Genomic DNA, 15,343 nt, shown 5'->3' on the forward strand with positions numbered 1-15,343 from the left:
GCACCACTGGACTGAACAGGACACAGCACAGGACCCAGCAGCACCACTGAACTCAGAAGGACAAAGCACAGGACACAGCACCACTGGACTGAGCACAGCACAGCACAGAATATAGCAGGGCAGAGGACCACCTAACACAACCTCCCTCTACCCTCATCAATGCCTGAGTGAAGATGGCGGCGGCCAGCGGGGAATTTATAGAATCCGAGTATCGCGAGATCTGACAACGGGATTATGACTCGGAGCCTCGCTTTCAGTTTTGCAATTGGCGGGAATACCCGGATCTGTCTCGGATCCAGCTCGGATCGGCAAGGTTCGGGTGGGCTTGGATTTCAGATATCCGAGCCAGCTCATCCCTAGTATACATTCACCCTGTGTCAGAAGTTCCTTCCACCATATGAATGCCTGAAAATGTGTACAGTATCCAAGTACCCAAGCCACTGAATACAGCAGAATGAAATAATATAAAGGGACTAAAAATACAAGTAAATAGAGGGGGTCTCTTTCACCTTTAGTTTGAAGACCCTGTTGAAAATGCACTTACAAAAATGCAGATTAAATAGACATCAAGGTTGTTCCAGTCAGTGTCGGACTGGGGCATGAAGGGCCCACTGGGGGAATGCAGTGATAGGGGCCCACTACATTGGGGTGTGCCCAACTGTAAGAGTGGGTGTGGCAAGTCAAAGGGGTATGGTCAGCCCGTGGAGGGCAACTTACAAAGTAAAGAACAAGGACACCTGGTAAATATATATATATAGTTGGTAAATAAGTCTTTATTTTTACTTGTCTTCCATCTTATTAGGCTTTAGTGTGTTTAAGCTCACAAGTAAAACTTGCTGTTAAACAAAAAGCTTCCATTCCCTACATTTTGCGTAGATTTTTTCTTTTATGCTGCAGTATTATTTTGAAGGACAGTAACGAGTTTCATTATAAGGTCCAAAAATGTAATATTGTTGGGCGCTCATTGACTTCTTGGTTTTTAATTGTATACTGAACCAGATTTGGTAATACGTATTATTCAAAATGAATGTATATGGGTGACCAGATAAAATTGATTGTATAATTTATTGTTAATAAAATAGAATTAAAACCATCAGCTATAACAAGCAAATGAATTGAACAATAAACAATAAAAACACCACAATTCAAAATATTTCAGTAAAAAGCTACACCATATAGACCGCTACTCCTGTGATATGGAAGCACGTACTAATAGACAATAAAAAACACAATAAGCACACAATATTCACTCCTAAGGAGTGAAGACCTCCAGCCGATTAAGTGATGCAGGTATTACTGGTGTTAAAGAAAAAAACAAATAATGTTCATCGGTGGGTGGGGGGGGGGGGGTATATAGTCCTCAAGTTGTAGAAGTAAACTCTTATGATCAGCTAGTTTGCTCTAACAAGATTTACATTCTACATTGCATAGTGTTAATATCTTTGAACATGCAATATTATACAGAGCAACACACTTAGAGGACTATATCTAACTATCTATATCTAACATATAGTTCCAGTGGCCGTTAAGACCTGATAAAGAAAGCGGTGTCCATCCGGAATGTACCAATCATTAATAGGAGAAAATTCCATTTAATACAGCAGCGTTAAGTAATACTTGCTGTTGTTCAGTCACGCGGCAGTCCTGGATATGGATCTGGATCTGAATCTGTGTTAGCCTGCGTGTCAGCTGGAATGCATGCTAGTGTTGCTAGGCGCTTAACTAGAGATCCTCGTCGATAGTGATGACGTGTACTGGGCGTGTTCGCTGCGGTGCTTCTGTGCGCCGACATCTGAACGCCAGTGTTCCCCGTAAGCTCCGCCCCAACCGCGTAGGGGGCGGACCTTCAACCCCAACGGGCCTACCGGTGGATAGTCCAGCTGCCCAGCAGGCCAGTCCGAGGCTGGTTCCAGAACCAAGATCTTCTCACTACATTCCTTAAGTTCCTCTCCTCAATTATATCTGAATGTTGGTATACTCCATATATGCTCATAGGATGCAGAAAAAGGGGAGGGAACGGAATTACATAGTGCTTTATCCTTTATTATAAAAATGTATTAAAACAACTAAAATCAAATTAAAATAACAGCACATATATAGGAGTGGCAAGGCCATCTACCAGAGTCCCATAAAGAAAACAACGTGTGGCATGCAAATCCACGCCGACCTTCTCCTGCACAAATTATGACTTGTGCCCGGGACCACGATATTCACCTTCTATCACTCTCACCTGCTGACGCGTTTCAACCGATATATTGTAGGCCTTTCTCAAGGCTTTACTGTATATGCGCTGATAACATCCTTTTATACCGTAATAGTGAACAAGCACCTCGGTACTTCTGCATAACGCTGTTCAAGTCCTCGATTTCAAAGCAAGGCTTGGAGTTCAGACATGATCTTGTTAAACATATTCAACACATGTCACAGTGCTTCCGTGCTTCCATTGTGCTTCCATTCCATGGTGCTTCCATAGCATACATGAAAATATTAACATCTTTGTACCTGACTCTTTATCTGGTGTATATGTAAAGTGTATTTTATGGAGGTCACTTGGATGCTCTCTGTATGGTGTATCAGTAATTAGGATGTTCTTTGCATTGTATAGCAGTCACTTCAATTTATTAATATTTATTTTATGCTCTCTGTATTGTGCGCTGGTTTCCAGGATGCTATCTGTATTGTATGGTGGTCACTGGGATGCACGCCGTGTTGTATATCGGTCTCTGGGATGATCTCTGTATTGTATGTGGGTAATTGGGATGCACTCTATATTGTATATTAGTCAATGAAATGATTCCTGTATTGTATATAAGTTCCTAAAATGCCTGCCTTGTATAGAAGTCTCTAAAATGCCTGCCGTTGTTGTGACTCTGCCTACCATTGCGTGTTGCATTGGCCTTGTCTACCACAGATGTGGCTAGGGAGGCCTCATTTTCTATTGGCCCCGCCTGCCATTTATTTGGCTCCGCCTACATGAGGCCACTTTCAGAATTTTTTCCAGGGCCACTTTAAGTTCCCGGTCTGCCCCTGCATATTGGGATATTCTCCCTGCCTATCATATTTTGTAGATCTTATTTATATGCAGTAGTGTCTTTGGAAGGCCCAAAAAAGAGCTGTGATGCAGGATAGGTCAGGTGGATATCCCTGGCGATGAGAAGAACACTTAGCTCATCTGAGTTTATGACAGTCACACCAATTATCCTGACCCAAAAACCACCCTGGGCTCTGTGATTCTTCCTGGATATACCTTAAAGTGCAAGCAGCTACTAATAACAGATACATGGTTCCTATACTATTGTAGTCAGCAAGGAGGATCTATGTACTGAAAATAGTAATTGCAGTTAGTGGTCTCTGGCATTTCAAGCAGAGAGGGAGGGAAATGAAAATACATTTGTGACCACACTGGGCTGTGATGCTGGGCATTAGATATGGACAGTTTTGTTGGGCATTTGAGATGGGCAAAGTTAGGTGGTCCAAGCTCCTGTTTAGTTGCCAGAGCCGGATTACGCGTTAGCCTATCCAGGCTCCTGATTAGGGCCCAGCCGCCTTCTGCATTATTTTTTAAATATCATGCTAATATCTCACTCATTTTCAGTGGGGCCCCATATCTGGAGTTGTAGGGGGAACTATGTGGGAACTAGGACCATGGTCTGGGTGGTCTGGGATTATTGGGGCTGACCCTGGCATAAAGAGGGCTGGCCTCATTACTTCTGTGCCTCCAAGTGTCTGGCCTCTCCCTCAGGACTAGCCACCAATCACTGCATTACTTTCTAGATGTCTCCTGCACCTGCAAAGTTTCCAGATCTGGTGTTAACTCTTACATGTCAGCAGGTCTGTCCCAATAAACAGAGGTGCTGTGATATCTGTCGGGAGAGTTGCCGGGACCCTGAACCAGGTAACAATCACTTACAAAGAGGACATGTTGGACACCTAGTCACTGTGCCAGTGACTTTGAATGCATAGTTGATAAGAAATGCTACTTGCAGTCAGATGGTCAGGACTCTGAGAAGCCCCCATTGGGTGAGTCATTTAGAGGAAGATAAAAATGATATGTGAGATTTTCCTTAGTTGTAAAACAGAGAATAAGAAGAACCTAAAAATTCCATTGAGTACATATAGAACCCCAAAAGCTTCATGGATTCATATTTTACAATGTAAAAATCAGCACAATAGTTCGCCAGTGATAGACATCAGGGGGTAAATGTATCATACTCCGGTTTCTTCAACTCGTGGGAGTTCGGCGAGATGACAGCTATAATTTAAAGCGGCGCTGCCTTGTAAAGGGAAACTTGCCTTTACAAGGCAGCGCCGCTTTAAATTTTAGCTGTCATCTCGCTGAACTCTCGCGAGTTGAAGAAACCGGAGAATGATACATTTACCCCCAGGAGTTTTTAATAATTCAGAGATTTTTCACCTCACTTATGAAGATTAATTGAGTACATCTGAGTGACATGATAAAGATGGTATTTCTATTTAATTATCCTGTAGTGCTCGTTGCAGACCTTTCTTCCAGTCTCCCATCTTCCTCCTCTCTTCTCCAAACCCATTGCTCTCCTCTTCTCTTTCTTCCACTCCTCTCTCCTGTACTATCTTCCACTCCACTATGCTCAACTTACCCTCTCCTCTATTGTCGTCTCCACCCCTCCGCTCCACTCCTACTTCATCTCTCTTTCACCTGCCTTCTCCACCCAACCCTGTGCTCCTACTTTCTCTCCTCTCTCCTGTACTATCTTCCACTCCACTATGCTCAACTTACCCTCTCCTCTATTGTCGTCTCCACCCCTCCCCTCCACTCCTACTTCATCTCTCTTTCACCTGCCTTCTCCACCCAACCCTGTGCTCCTACTTTCTCTCCTCTCTCCTGTACTATCTTCCATTCCACTATGCTCAACTTACCCTCTCCTCTATTGTCATCTCCACCCCTCCCCTCCACTCCTACTTCATCTCTCTTTCACCTGCCTTCTCCACCCAACCCTGTGCTCCTACTTTCTCTCCTCTTTTCTTCAACTATACCCTCCACTCTGTACTAGTGGCTGTCTCCATCAGTTTAGAAGATAGGGAAGTGTCTTGGGGGGAATGTTATGTCAGGGCTGGTGGGGGGTATTAATGATATGTGGGGACTGAAAGGGGAATTGTTTAAATGCGGGGGTATCAAAATTACGGGGAAATTAAATCTGGGGGGCATTAATATATCGTAGGAGCTATGAATGTGAATATGTAACATACCTAATAAAAATTACTGTTTGTATTAAATATATATATATATATATATATATATATATATATATATATATATATATACTTATATATCACAAGGCGCCTAATAGTGTAGTATTTAAGGAGTATATTCCAAAAATCCAATAGGTGTTTGTAAATAAGCATACCAGATACTGTATTCGCAAGTGCTCATCAATGCAAGAATTCTGGGTAGTACCAATTAGATCATGAATCAATCGGTGTAGTATATTCAGACTGAAAGTGAGTTCAATATAAACCCAATCACTTTTGAATATGCGAACCAAAAAGATTAAAATATTAAAAAAGGTCTTGCCCAGTTATTACTGCTCACACCTGGTTCACTCCATCAAACGATATAGGAGAAACAAAAGATCTCATATGGTGTAGTAGTTTATAATAACAATTTATTATCAGAACAATAGAAAATACATGCTTACAATATATAAAAACATGGTGGCTTATTTGTAGTCCAGGAAGAGTCCTTAATTACCACTATTGGTGAATCCACTGGGTACAGAAAATACATCATGAGGGTACTAATCTGTGCCCCTCTACCTCGACATGTTTTGTCTAACAAGACTTCCTCAGGAGGATTACATCTGATGCTCCATTTATTTATAGTAAGTGTGGCAGCCATTTTGCGCATGTGCACTATGCGCTAGGTAGTGTGCATGCGCGGTCTGGACATGACGTGTAAGCACAATTATGCAAAGTATCACGGGATCATTACATACTTAGTCTATAGAGTAATATTTGGCATGTATCTAAGAATATTTCAAATGTGTATACAACAGCCCTTATTTTTTGCATGAGTCTACTAGCGACTTCCATCTATGTTGTAGGCACAGCCTAGTCTATTTATTAACAACAGTGGATATAACCACCATATTGGAAGTGGTATGTATATTGCAAGCGCAACTTGGACAGAACCACACATACAATATTGTTTGAAACATAACAGGTAATCATATGGATATTTACCCAGCTTTGTAAATCAAAAAACATATATGGGATATACAGAGCGCGGGCTTATTGCCATGCAGCTGATACCATATATAATATGGGATATATTGAGCGTGGGCTTGTTTTTAGTCTGATACATATATATATTTCTACAGTTTTAGTGGAAGGGAGGTGCTAGTTTATCTAGAAAAGGGATTTTTGAAGAGACAGATTGGTGGGGAGAAGGGCCTCAAACCAGCAACTGGCCTAAGGCCCTATAGGGTTCTAATTTGACTCTGCTGATAATACTCTCCACAATAAAGGATCAATTGGTATAATGATCTAATGGCTGCCTGTTAAATAAAAAATATATATTTACATGGCTTTGCTTCAAAAAGTAAGTCACATTAGTCTCAAAAAGAAAGCAATATAAAGTTCACATGTGTAGATAATAGTTTTTCCCAGTAAAACCAACACCCCTCCCCTACTAAGTAGACACAAGCAAAAATATATAATAGATAATAGATAAGGGAGGGTAGGTTGATGTTCAGCTGCACAATTATTTTATTTTTATTTTTTTTCCCCTAAACTAGTGCTGATTTCACTTACCTTGTCTGGCTCTTCTCTCTGGTCAGTGGTCACTATGGCAAAGTTGCTTTGCACATGCACAGAGACATACTTGTGATAGTGATTGGATGGGAGAGCAGCTAAGCAGCAGTGAGGAATCTGAAGATCGCTCTACCGCAATGTTCTCCCACAAAGGCTTAAATGGCTAACAACATCATCAGCTGGCGTTAGCTATTGCGGACAAGGCAGAAAAAGATGTTGAGAACTTGTAAAATCACGCAAAGTAGCAGTCCCCATAGAAACTTATGGGGACTGCTTTTGCATACGATAATATCTGCTGCATTCGTATAATTATAGATAGCTACCATCAATAAAAATATGGTTATCCACCCAAAGCTGCCAACTTCAAACAGATCTGTGGTATAACACAGACTAGAGAACAGATCTCCGCAGCAGCAAGAAGCTGATTTATCACAATACAGACACAGTGCTATGATCACAAGCTGTAACATACAGAACAAAGATAGCAGACCATAAAAGGGGCGTGGGTGAGCCACTTATCTCTCCAAACATATATTGCAGCAAAAAAACAGAAAGCAGGGCTTGTCGTGAACATAGAGAACTTACAGTTATTTATAAGGGTTAACCCATCACATAATTGTGGGGAATAAGACTGCATAACTGCATTCTAAATATGTTATATCAAATGAATCCATTGGTAAGTTCAGCAACTAAAGTGTAAAATGTGAAGACAGAAAGTCTGTTGTATGCGTATTTGCACAGTGTGAGAAGATAGGAGTGTCACCTATGGCAGAGTCAAAGAACTCTTGCTGTGAGATTTAGTCTGGCCTAGAATGGAGTTGTGACACCTAAATAGACTTTTAGGAACCGCACAGCATGTTGTCTGCTCAAAGAGGCCATGTAGGCTATATGTGATATAGACAAAAAGAATTCAGTTTTAAAAAAATGCCACTTAAAATCAAGAAAAGTAGTGATCAACCACATATTCCTCAATAGCATGATAAAGGGCAGCTCATATGTCAAGTTAAAAATTTTGTCCCACAGAGACGTTAAGGAAATGAGTGTAAGCTCTGCGAATACACTGTATTTAGGCGTGTTTGGTAACAAAAGATGAACAGATTCATAAGGGATTTATTAATAGCGAAATTGGGTCTGTGTGACGCTCCACATAAAGGTTAGGTCACATAGTAGAATTGGGTAGTAAATCAGGCAACCTGCAAATGGTGATTGAACACAGTATCACAGACACATGACAGTATCACAGACTTTTTTTAAAATCAATTCACATTTATAAGCTGCCCATCTTCCAAGCCAATTTCCCTTGGCCAGAAAAGGCAATTTATGTAAGTGCTACTCTGAATGTAACCCCTTTTATTTAAAACTGCTTTGCTTGTGGATGTTATCTAAATCTATCAATTGTTTATTAATTATTTTTTGTATCTGTATGCCCTGTACTTTTGTATATTAAATCTATAATTTAATATGTTGCGTCCTTGATACTCTAACAAAACCATTAGCCTGTTAGGAAGAAATAGCTCAACCAAGTTAACCCTTTGAATGCCAGTGTGTGATTTTATTTATTTTTTGATACTTTTGATTAACAAGCTTAGTGTGTGCTTGCATTTACATTTGTGCAACAGTCTGGAGGTGTGAAGAGTTAACCCTTTGTTCGCTGATGTGGGTTTTGCTAGTCTGTGAGCAGCTTGTGTGCCAGTGTGGGACAGTATATTGGGGTCCTATTGCCCGTATTCAATAGGTGGTGGCAAAACTGAAGGGTATGAGGTGTGAGCGCTGTTTGGGGGCGATTCAGTAGGTCTATAACCTGTGTGATAGGTAAAGAGAGATTGCGGGCTGGAATCATGTGACCTCATACAGCAAACACCCCCAAAGTCACGGCAGCTGGGAGCGTGTTCGTGACAGGGCTCTACAATAATTAGATGTAGTAACCGCTAAAGTTCCTATTGTTAAAGCGGTAGCAATCTCCAAATGAATTAAACGATCCAAATTCCAAATCAATTGTTAAACTGAATATACAGTTCCAATCTATAGCTGAATGTTCATATTGAATTCAAACTTATGTCCACTGCCCTTAAACGAATATAGCTGCCAATAAAGGCACTGTGTAATACAATGTATTTATCTATATAAACAAAGTATCTTATAAACAACATGTAGTAAAAAACATAAATATACCAAATACTTTTTACTTCAATGAAAAGCCTCAAATGGGTCAGGATTTCCAGTATTGGGTAATATATATTTTAAATACCCATCTAATAGTGTAAATATGAACCTAATAATACTGTCGTATAATATAAATTCATTACATAAACCATTTTAAATCAAGACCAACATTTAATCCATCTGGTTGCAAAGTTTTTAATTGATATATTTAACTCATTTCTTTATTGACAAGTTCACTAGTGTTGTGTAATTTTTGCCACTTAGCTTCTATGCCTATAAAATATATTAAAGATCTAACAGAGCATTCATGTTTATATTTAAAATGCTCTGAAACTGAATGTAAAATTTAGCTTCATTCACCCCTACACCAATGTTTATGTTTCCATGTTTATCAAAACTCAGCTCCACTTGGCTTTTTAAAAGGTCAAGGCATCTTTGTCACTCATTTTGTTTTCATTAACATTAGATCTGTATAAGAGAACGGAGGTGTGAACGAGCGCTATGAGGTTGGAGATACGAAGGTGGAGGGGGTGGTCACGCCTGCGCCTATTGTCGACCTTGTCTCTCTAGCTTATCCTGAAGTGCCTATCTGAGGAAGACTCATTGGATCAGATTCATTAAGAAAAGTAAAGCAAAAAAAACTAGTAAATTTGCACCGTGGCAAAACCATGTTGCATTGCAATGGGTGGTAAATTTAAAATGCGATGGCAGATTTTTAGTTGAGGTAAGGCATGTCCTAAATCAACTTTAAACTTCAGTGTACAAATAAGGGCTATTTGTCCTTCTGCTCGACAGGAGATTTCTGTCCTCCCTGAGCTCGCATTAGGACACCTGCATTACGGTTTGACAGGTGTACCGCTACAGTCAAACTCCCCACCTGCCACTATCCATGGAGCGGGTTACGGGCCAGGAACGCCCAGGCAGGGCGCAGGCCCGTTTGGAGCCATATAAGCTGAATAACTGTCTTCCATTTTAGTGTCTTTCCATAAATGAGAGAATGCTTCACATCAAATAACACGGTGCTGTCTATTTTAAATGAACACCATATTTCAGATTTTAAGATAGATAGATGGCTAGGCATCCTGACTTGAACTGGAAATAGTGGTCCCCCTAAAACCTCCTTTTTGATGGTTTCCATGTAATATGGATAGGCAAAACAACACAAACATCTCTTATTAGCATAGACATATATACAATCTGATTTTCCACTTTGAAGTCATTTAATGTATTAGAATTACCATGTATGAAACAGCTATGCAATGTACACTGCATAATGATAGAGGGAGCCAGTGGGTTCACCTTTTATTTTTTTATTGTCTACCACTCAGTGGTTATATAACATGCATATTTCCATAGGGAACTGCCTCATTCCAACAGGAAAAAGACTCAACATTAGCCTTCTACCATGCAATAACCTCATCACTGTGACCTGTAGTTTACTTAGAGAGAGACATCAAAAACACAAATTCCATATAACATACCTAATTTGCATATAAACAAGGCATTTCCCTCCAAAAGAACTCAAGCCACACCCAAAACAAAAGAGACAGCAGCCATTTTATGGCTGACTAACCCAAATAGTATCTTTTTCAAACCAAAACATCCAGTCAGGTTGTGGACCAAACAATGGTGAACCACTACATGATCTGGCTGAACAGATCAGGGAACTATACCAAGCCCCTCAAAATCAGTTAGAGAAACCAGCATTTCCGAAAAGAACTGCAATGGTAAAACTCTGATATTCCTAGGTTACATATCTTGTCTTTCCTCCTCAGAACTTTTACCTCCACAAACACTAGGTTTACTTTTCTTTACACAAACTTCATTACTTTCTGCCACCCCAGCAACGGCTGACACTTCTTTCCTCAAAGGTTTAACTGTTGTACCTCCATTTTCTCCTGCACAACATTCTTTTGCCACCACTTTCTGCACCACCTTCTTTTCCTCTTGTGCATCAACATTCTTCAGCGGTACACTCATCTCAGTTTTCATTTTCTCTTCGCTCTTTTCCCAGTTCCTCCCCCACTCACATTCTTTAGCAAAATGCTGTACAGACCCGCAGATGTCATATTTTCTTGCTTCTCCGCACTTCCCAGCCTCATGACCCGGTTTCTTGCAGTTACAACCCACTTTCTCCTTAAGAAAGTCATTCTGAGTATGTCCATAACAAAAACACTTTCTGCAATACTTTGGTTGCCCTGCGTAGTAAAGGAAACCACGCATCCCAGCAATGGTGAAGTTTGCTGGTGGGTGCATAACACCACCAATGCCATTCGGGTCTGGCATAAGCTGTACCAAAAACTTTAACTTCCTATTGAAGACACCATATTCATTCTTGATACATTCCATCCCTTTCACATTCTTGCAATTTCTAGCCAAAAAGGCTGCCACCATCTTAGCATCAGTAAATGGGTCATAAGGGTGACAATACATGGTTCTTTCGGGCACAAAAACAGAGCTTTAAACTTAATACTTTCCAGTACCACCCTTGGGTCTTTCAAATATTCCACCAACTTCTGGTACATATCCAAATACTGTCCTTCTTCGCCAAAAGTGATATTGTACATACCAGCCTTAGGAAAGTCCTGAATACAGTACAGTTCTTCCATCCTTACAGCCACAACACCAATCAGGATCTTCTCCACAACAAACTTTAAATTGATCCTGCCTCTGATTTCCTAGTTGACCTAAAGCCGAAATGTATTTCGAACTCCTGCCATCTTGCACAGAAACTCTCCAAAATCACCTTACTCATTACCCTAGGGACCCACCAAAACGCAGGACCCTCGAATACCAAGCAGAAAGCCAAGCAGCCCAGACCAAGCTCAGCAGAAACTACACTTGATCTGAGCCAAAAGGCTGAGAATCGATACTTTTGCCATGCACAGCCAGCTCTCACCTCCCAATGGCAACAAGGGCCTTTAAAAAAGACTAAGTTTCTGATCAACTCTGTGACACCCTTAAGAAAGATAGGCAGATGAAGCTGGAATGTGTTATTAACAATTAGGTTTTCCATATCAAAAGTACCTTACTATATTCATTTTACTTAGATTAAACATAGTTCTGGGATAGCCTACACATATTTAGTGCTCCAAAGCAGCAATGTAATAGTGCCACAGAGGCATGGCATACTCTGCTCTAGTGTATTTTCACATATGCAGATCACCATGTTTCAATTGGCTAATGCTCTCCACTCAGCTGTCTGTCAAGCAAATTGACCAATGACAGACTCCCATTGTGGAGTGTAAAAGACAAGTAAATAATGTGAAGAAACATTGCAGACTTAGTATCTGTTCATAAATAGACAGATAGAAATCAATGATAGACTCCATCTTGTTTCTTAATAAAAAGAAAATACCATAACTACTACATCTACCCGCCGAGAGGTGCGGAGTCAAATGGAAAGAGTTGTATTCACCAGGGATCCCAGCAAGGGACTATGGGCTTGGCTGCTCTCTAACAGCAGATTGCGGTCCTCTAGATGGCGCAGAGCAGGCTACGGACAACCAGAATACAATGCAGATAAGAAGTTGAACTGAAGCACCAGAAGGAAAGTACATAGATTGATGGATCTGAGGAGCAAGGTAGGAATAGCAGCAGAGCACTGGTGTGCTGGGATCCTAATAGGTTGTAGAGCATAGGTACAGGATCGATGAAGATGTGTGGTGTTCTGCGGAACAGCCACATGTCAAGGTTGAAGAGTAGATGACACAGACTTAGGCGGTGAGCTGCAGAGTACAGGAGCGCTGAGATTCCAGTCAGCAATATAGCCAGGAAGCAGAATCAATGATGATGCGCAATGTTGTACAGAATAACCACAGGTCTTGATGTAGAATACGTAACACAACTTCAAAAAGAGAATTGGTGAACAGCAGGGAACTGGAGCTCTGAGGTCCCGGTAGGCAGTATAGCCTGAAAGCAGAATCGATGACGATTTGCGATGTTCTGCAGAATAACTACAGGTCTTGATCGTAGAACAGGTAACACAGGTTCAAACAGAGAAGTGATGAACTGTAGAGAACTGAAGCACTGAGGTCCCGGTGGACAGTATAGCTTGGAAACAGAATCGATGATGATGAGCAATGTTCTGCAGTATAAATCACAGATCTTGATCGTGGAACAGGTAACACTGGTTCAAACGGCACTTAATGGAAGATGTCAAGAGTCAGAGAGAGCATCGATGGGCCGCACAGTGGTCTAGTGGTTAGCACTTCTGCCTCACAGCACTGGGGTCATGAGTTCGATTCCCAACCATGGCCTTATCTGTGTGGAGTTTGTATGCTCTCCCTGTGCTTGCATGGGTTTCCTCCGGGTGCTCCGGTTTCCTCCCACACTCCAAAAACATACTGTTAAGTTAATTGGCTGCTATCAAAATTGACCCTAGTCTATCCCTCGCTGTCTGTCTGTGTATATGTGTGTGTGTAGGGAATTTAGACTGTAAGCTCCAATGGGGCAGGGACTGATGTGAGTGAGTTCTCTGTACAGCGCTGTGGAATTAGTGGCGCTATATAAATAAATGGTGATGATGATGAACTGCGTCCTCACAGGGAAGGAGACCTGAAAATCTGACAACTAAAAAATAGGAAAATAGGAAGAAGTGCCTTAAATAGTAAAGCCAATGTGAATCTAGGAGAGGTTTGAAAAGTACCAGGCTTGCACATGCGCAGCAATGCCGGCAAAATGGCGTCAGAGAGTGGATGAACGCCATGCAGCCCAAGAGGTAGCAGTAGTCAAGGGAAATCACTATGTCAGCTGTCCCGGACAGAGTAGCACGTAAATGTGTGATAATACCCCCCTCTTAAAGGTGGGCACCAAACACCTAAGGTTTAGCTTTGTTGAGATGCTTGGCATGAAATTTCTTAACCAAGGATGGGGCATGAACATCGGAAGCATCCACCCAAGAATGCTCCTCTGGTTCATATCTCTTCCAATCCCCTAAACACTTGATTTTGCCCCGAGAAATTTTGGAATTCAGGATCTGAGAGATTCAAATTCTTCAGTTTGTTAGACAACAGGAGGATGATATATATTCTTATTGGATGAAAATCGATTAATGATTAGCGGTTTGAGGAGCAAAACATGAAAAGAGTTTGAGATGTGGAGCGAGTTAAGAAGCTTGGGCTGATTCATTAAGGATCTTAAATGAAGAGGTTTCTTATGTCAGTCTCCTGGACAAAACCATGTTACAATGCAAGGGGTGCAAACTAGTTTTCTGTTTTCTACATAAGTTAAATACTGACTGTTTTTTCATGTTTTCCTAAACGTGGTCGGACATGGCCTGCGTTTCGGGAACAGACAGAGGACAAACACAGCCTTTATATGGCATTTTGCTGGGAAGATCAGCAAATGAAGAATACTGAGGAGGAAGGATCGTTTTGACAGACCCTGCAATGGGAGAAACAGCAAGTAAAAGCTTAACTCATACCAGGCATTTGGAGTAACAGGATGGCCCAATCTATATGAGGAGAATGCAGACGGAGCCAGGGTAGGCCTAGAACGACTTCTGCTAGAGGTATGGGTTAACACGTTGCAGGATATTTTCTCGAATTGCAGAACCTCGGTTTGAAGGGACAGAGGTTCCATACATTTCTGTACTCTTCCATTAGGAATCTGACTCCCATCAATGGCTGTGAGTATAACAGGAGTAGATAGAGAAATGGTAGACAGAGATAGGGATTCTACTAATGTGGAGGAAATAAAATTTTCATCTGCCCCAGAATCCAAAAGAGGAAAGATGTTTACATCCCTTGGGACTATGACGAGTAGCTAGGATAATATAAGCAGAAGGATTGTTCAATTCTGGAGAGGATTTAAACCTTCCTAACCTGACCTTGCAAGCACAGAATAGGGTTTGGTATTTCCCTGAAGTTTAAAGCATGAGGCTAGGAGATGTTCAGGTTCAGAACAATATATATAGTCCATAGTCCATAGTCCATGGGGTCGTGGCCTGTCAGCGATTTGGGTCAGTCGCACTTTGGGAGAGCCCCTCATGAATATGGAGAAAATCTCTACCCGTCCGCAGATTCTTGACACCCTGAGGGCTCCCTTTACCTCAACAGTTGTGGAGGCTGCAAACTGCTCTTCAGGCATCCCCAATACCTCTTGTATAGCTGACCCGATGACCTGCCGGGGTTTTAGGCCTACTCATCGTCATTTCCATGAAGACCGCTGGGACCCCCTCAACGCCCCTGAATAGGCTCTCCTTAAAATGAGGCACCCTGCTACTTTTTCGTTGCCTGCCTACACACCTGGAGCCACCACATCTGCAGAGAAACTTTGCTGCTGTTGTCAGCTCGGCAACACCGTGACTGGATGCCTATACAAGCCCCCTCACTGGCGATACCCTTAGTAGTGCCTCACCTGACTGACTCCACTGGTGGCCATCCTCCTC

The sequence above is a fragment of the Mixophyes fleayi genome, chromosome 8 (assembly GCF_038048845.1).
Source record: "Mixophyes fleayi isolate aMixFle1 chromosome 8, aMixFle1.hap1, whole genome shotgun sequence".
Classification (NCBI taxonomy): domain Eukaryota; kingdom Metazoa; phylum Chordata; class Amphibia; order Anura; family Limnodynastidae; genus Mixophyes; species Mixophyes fleayi.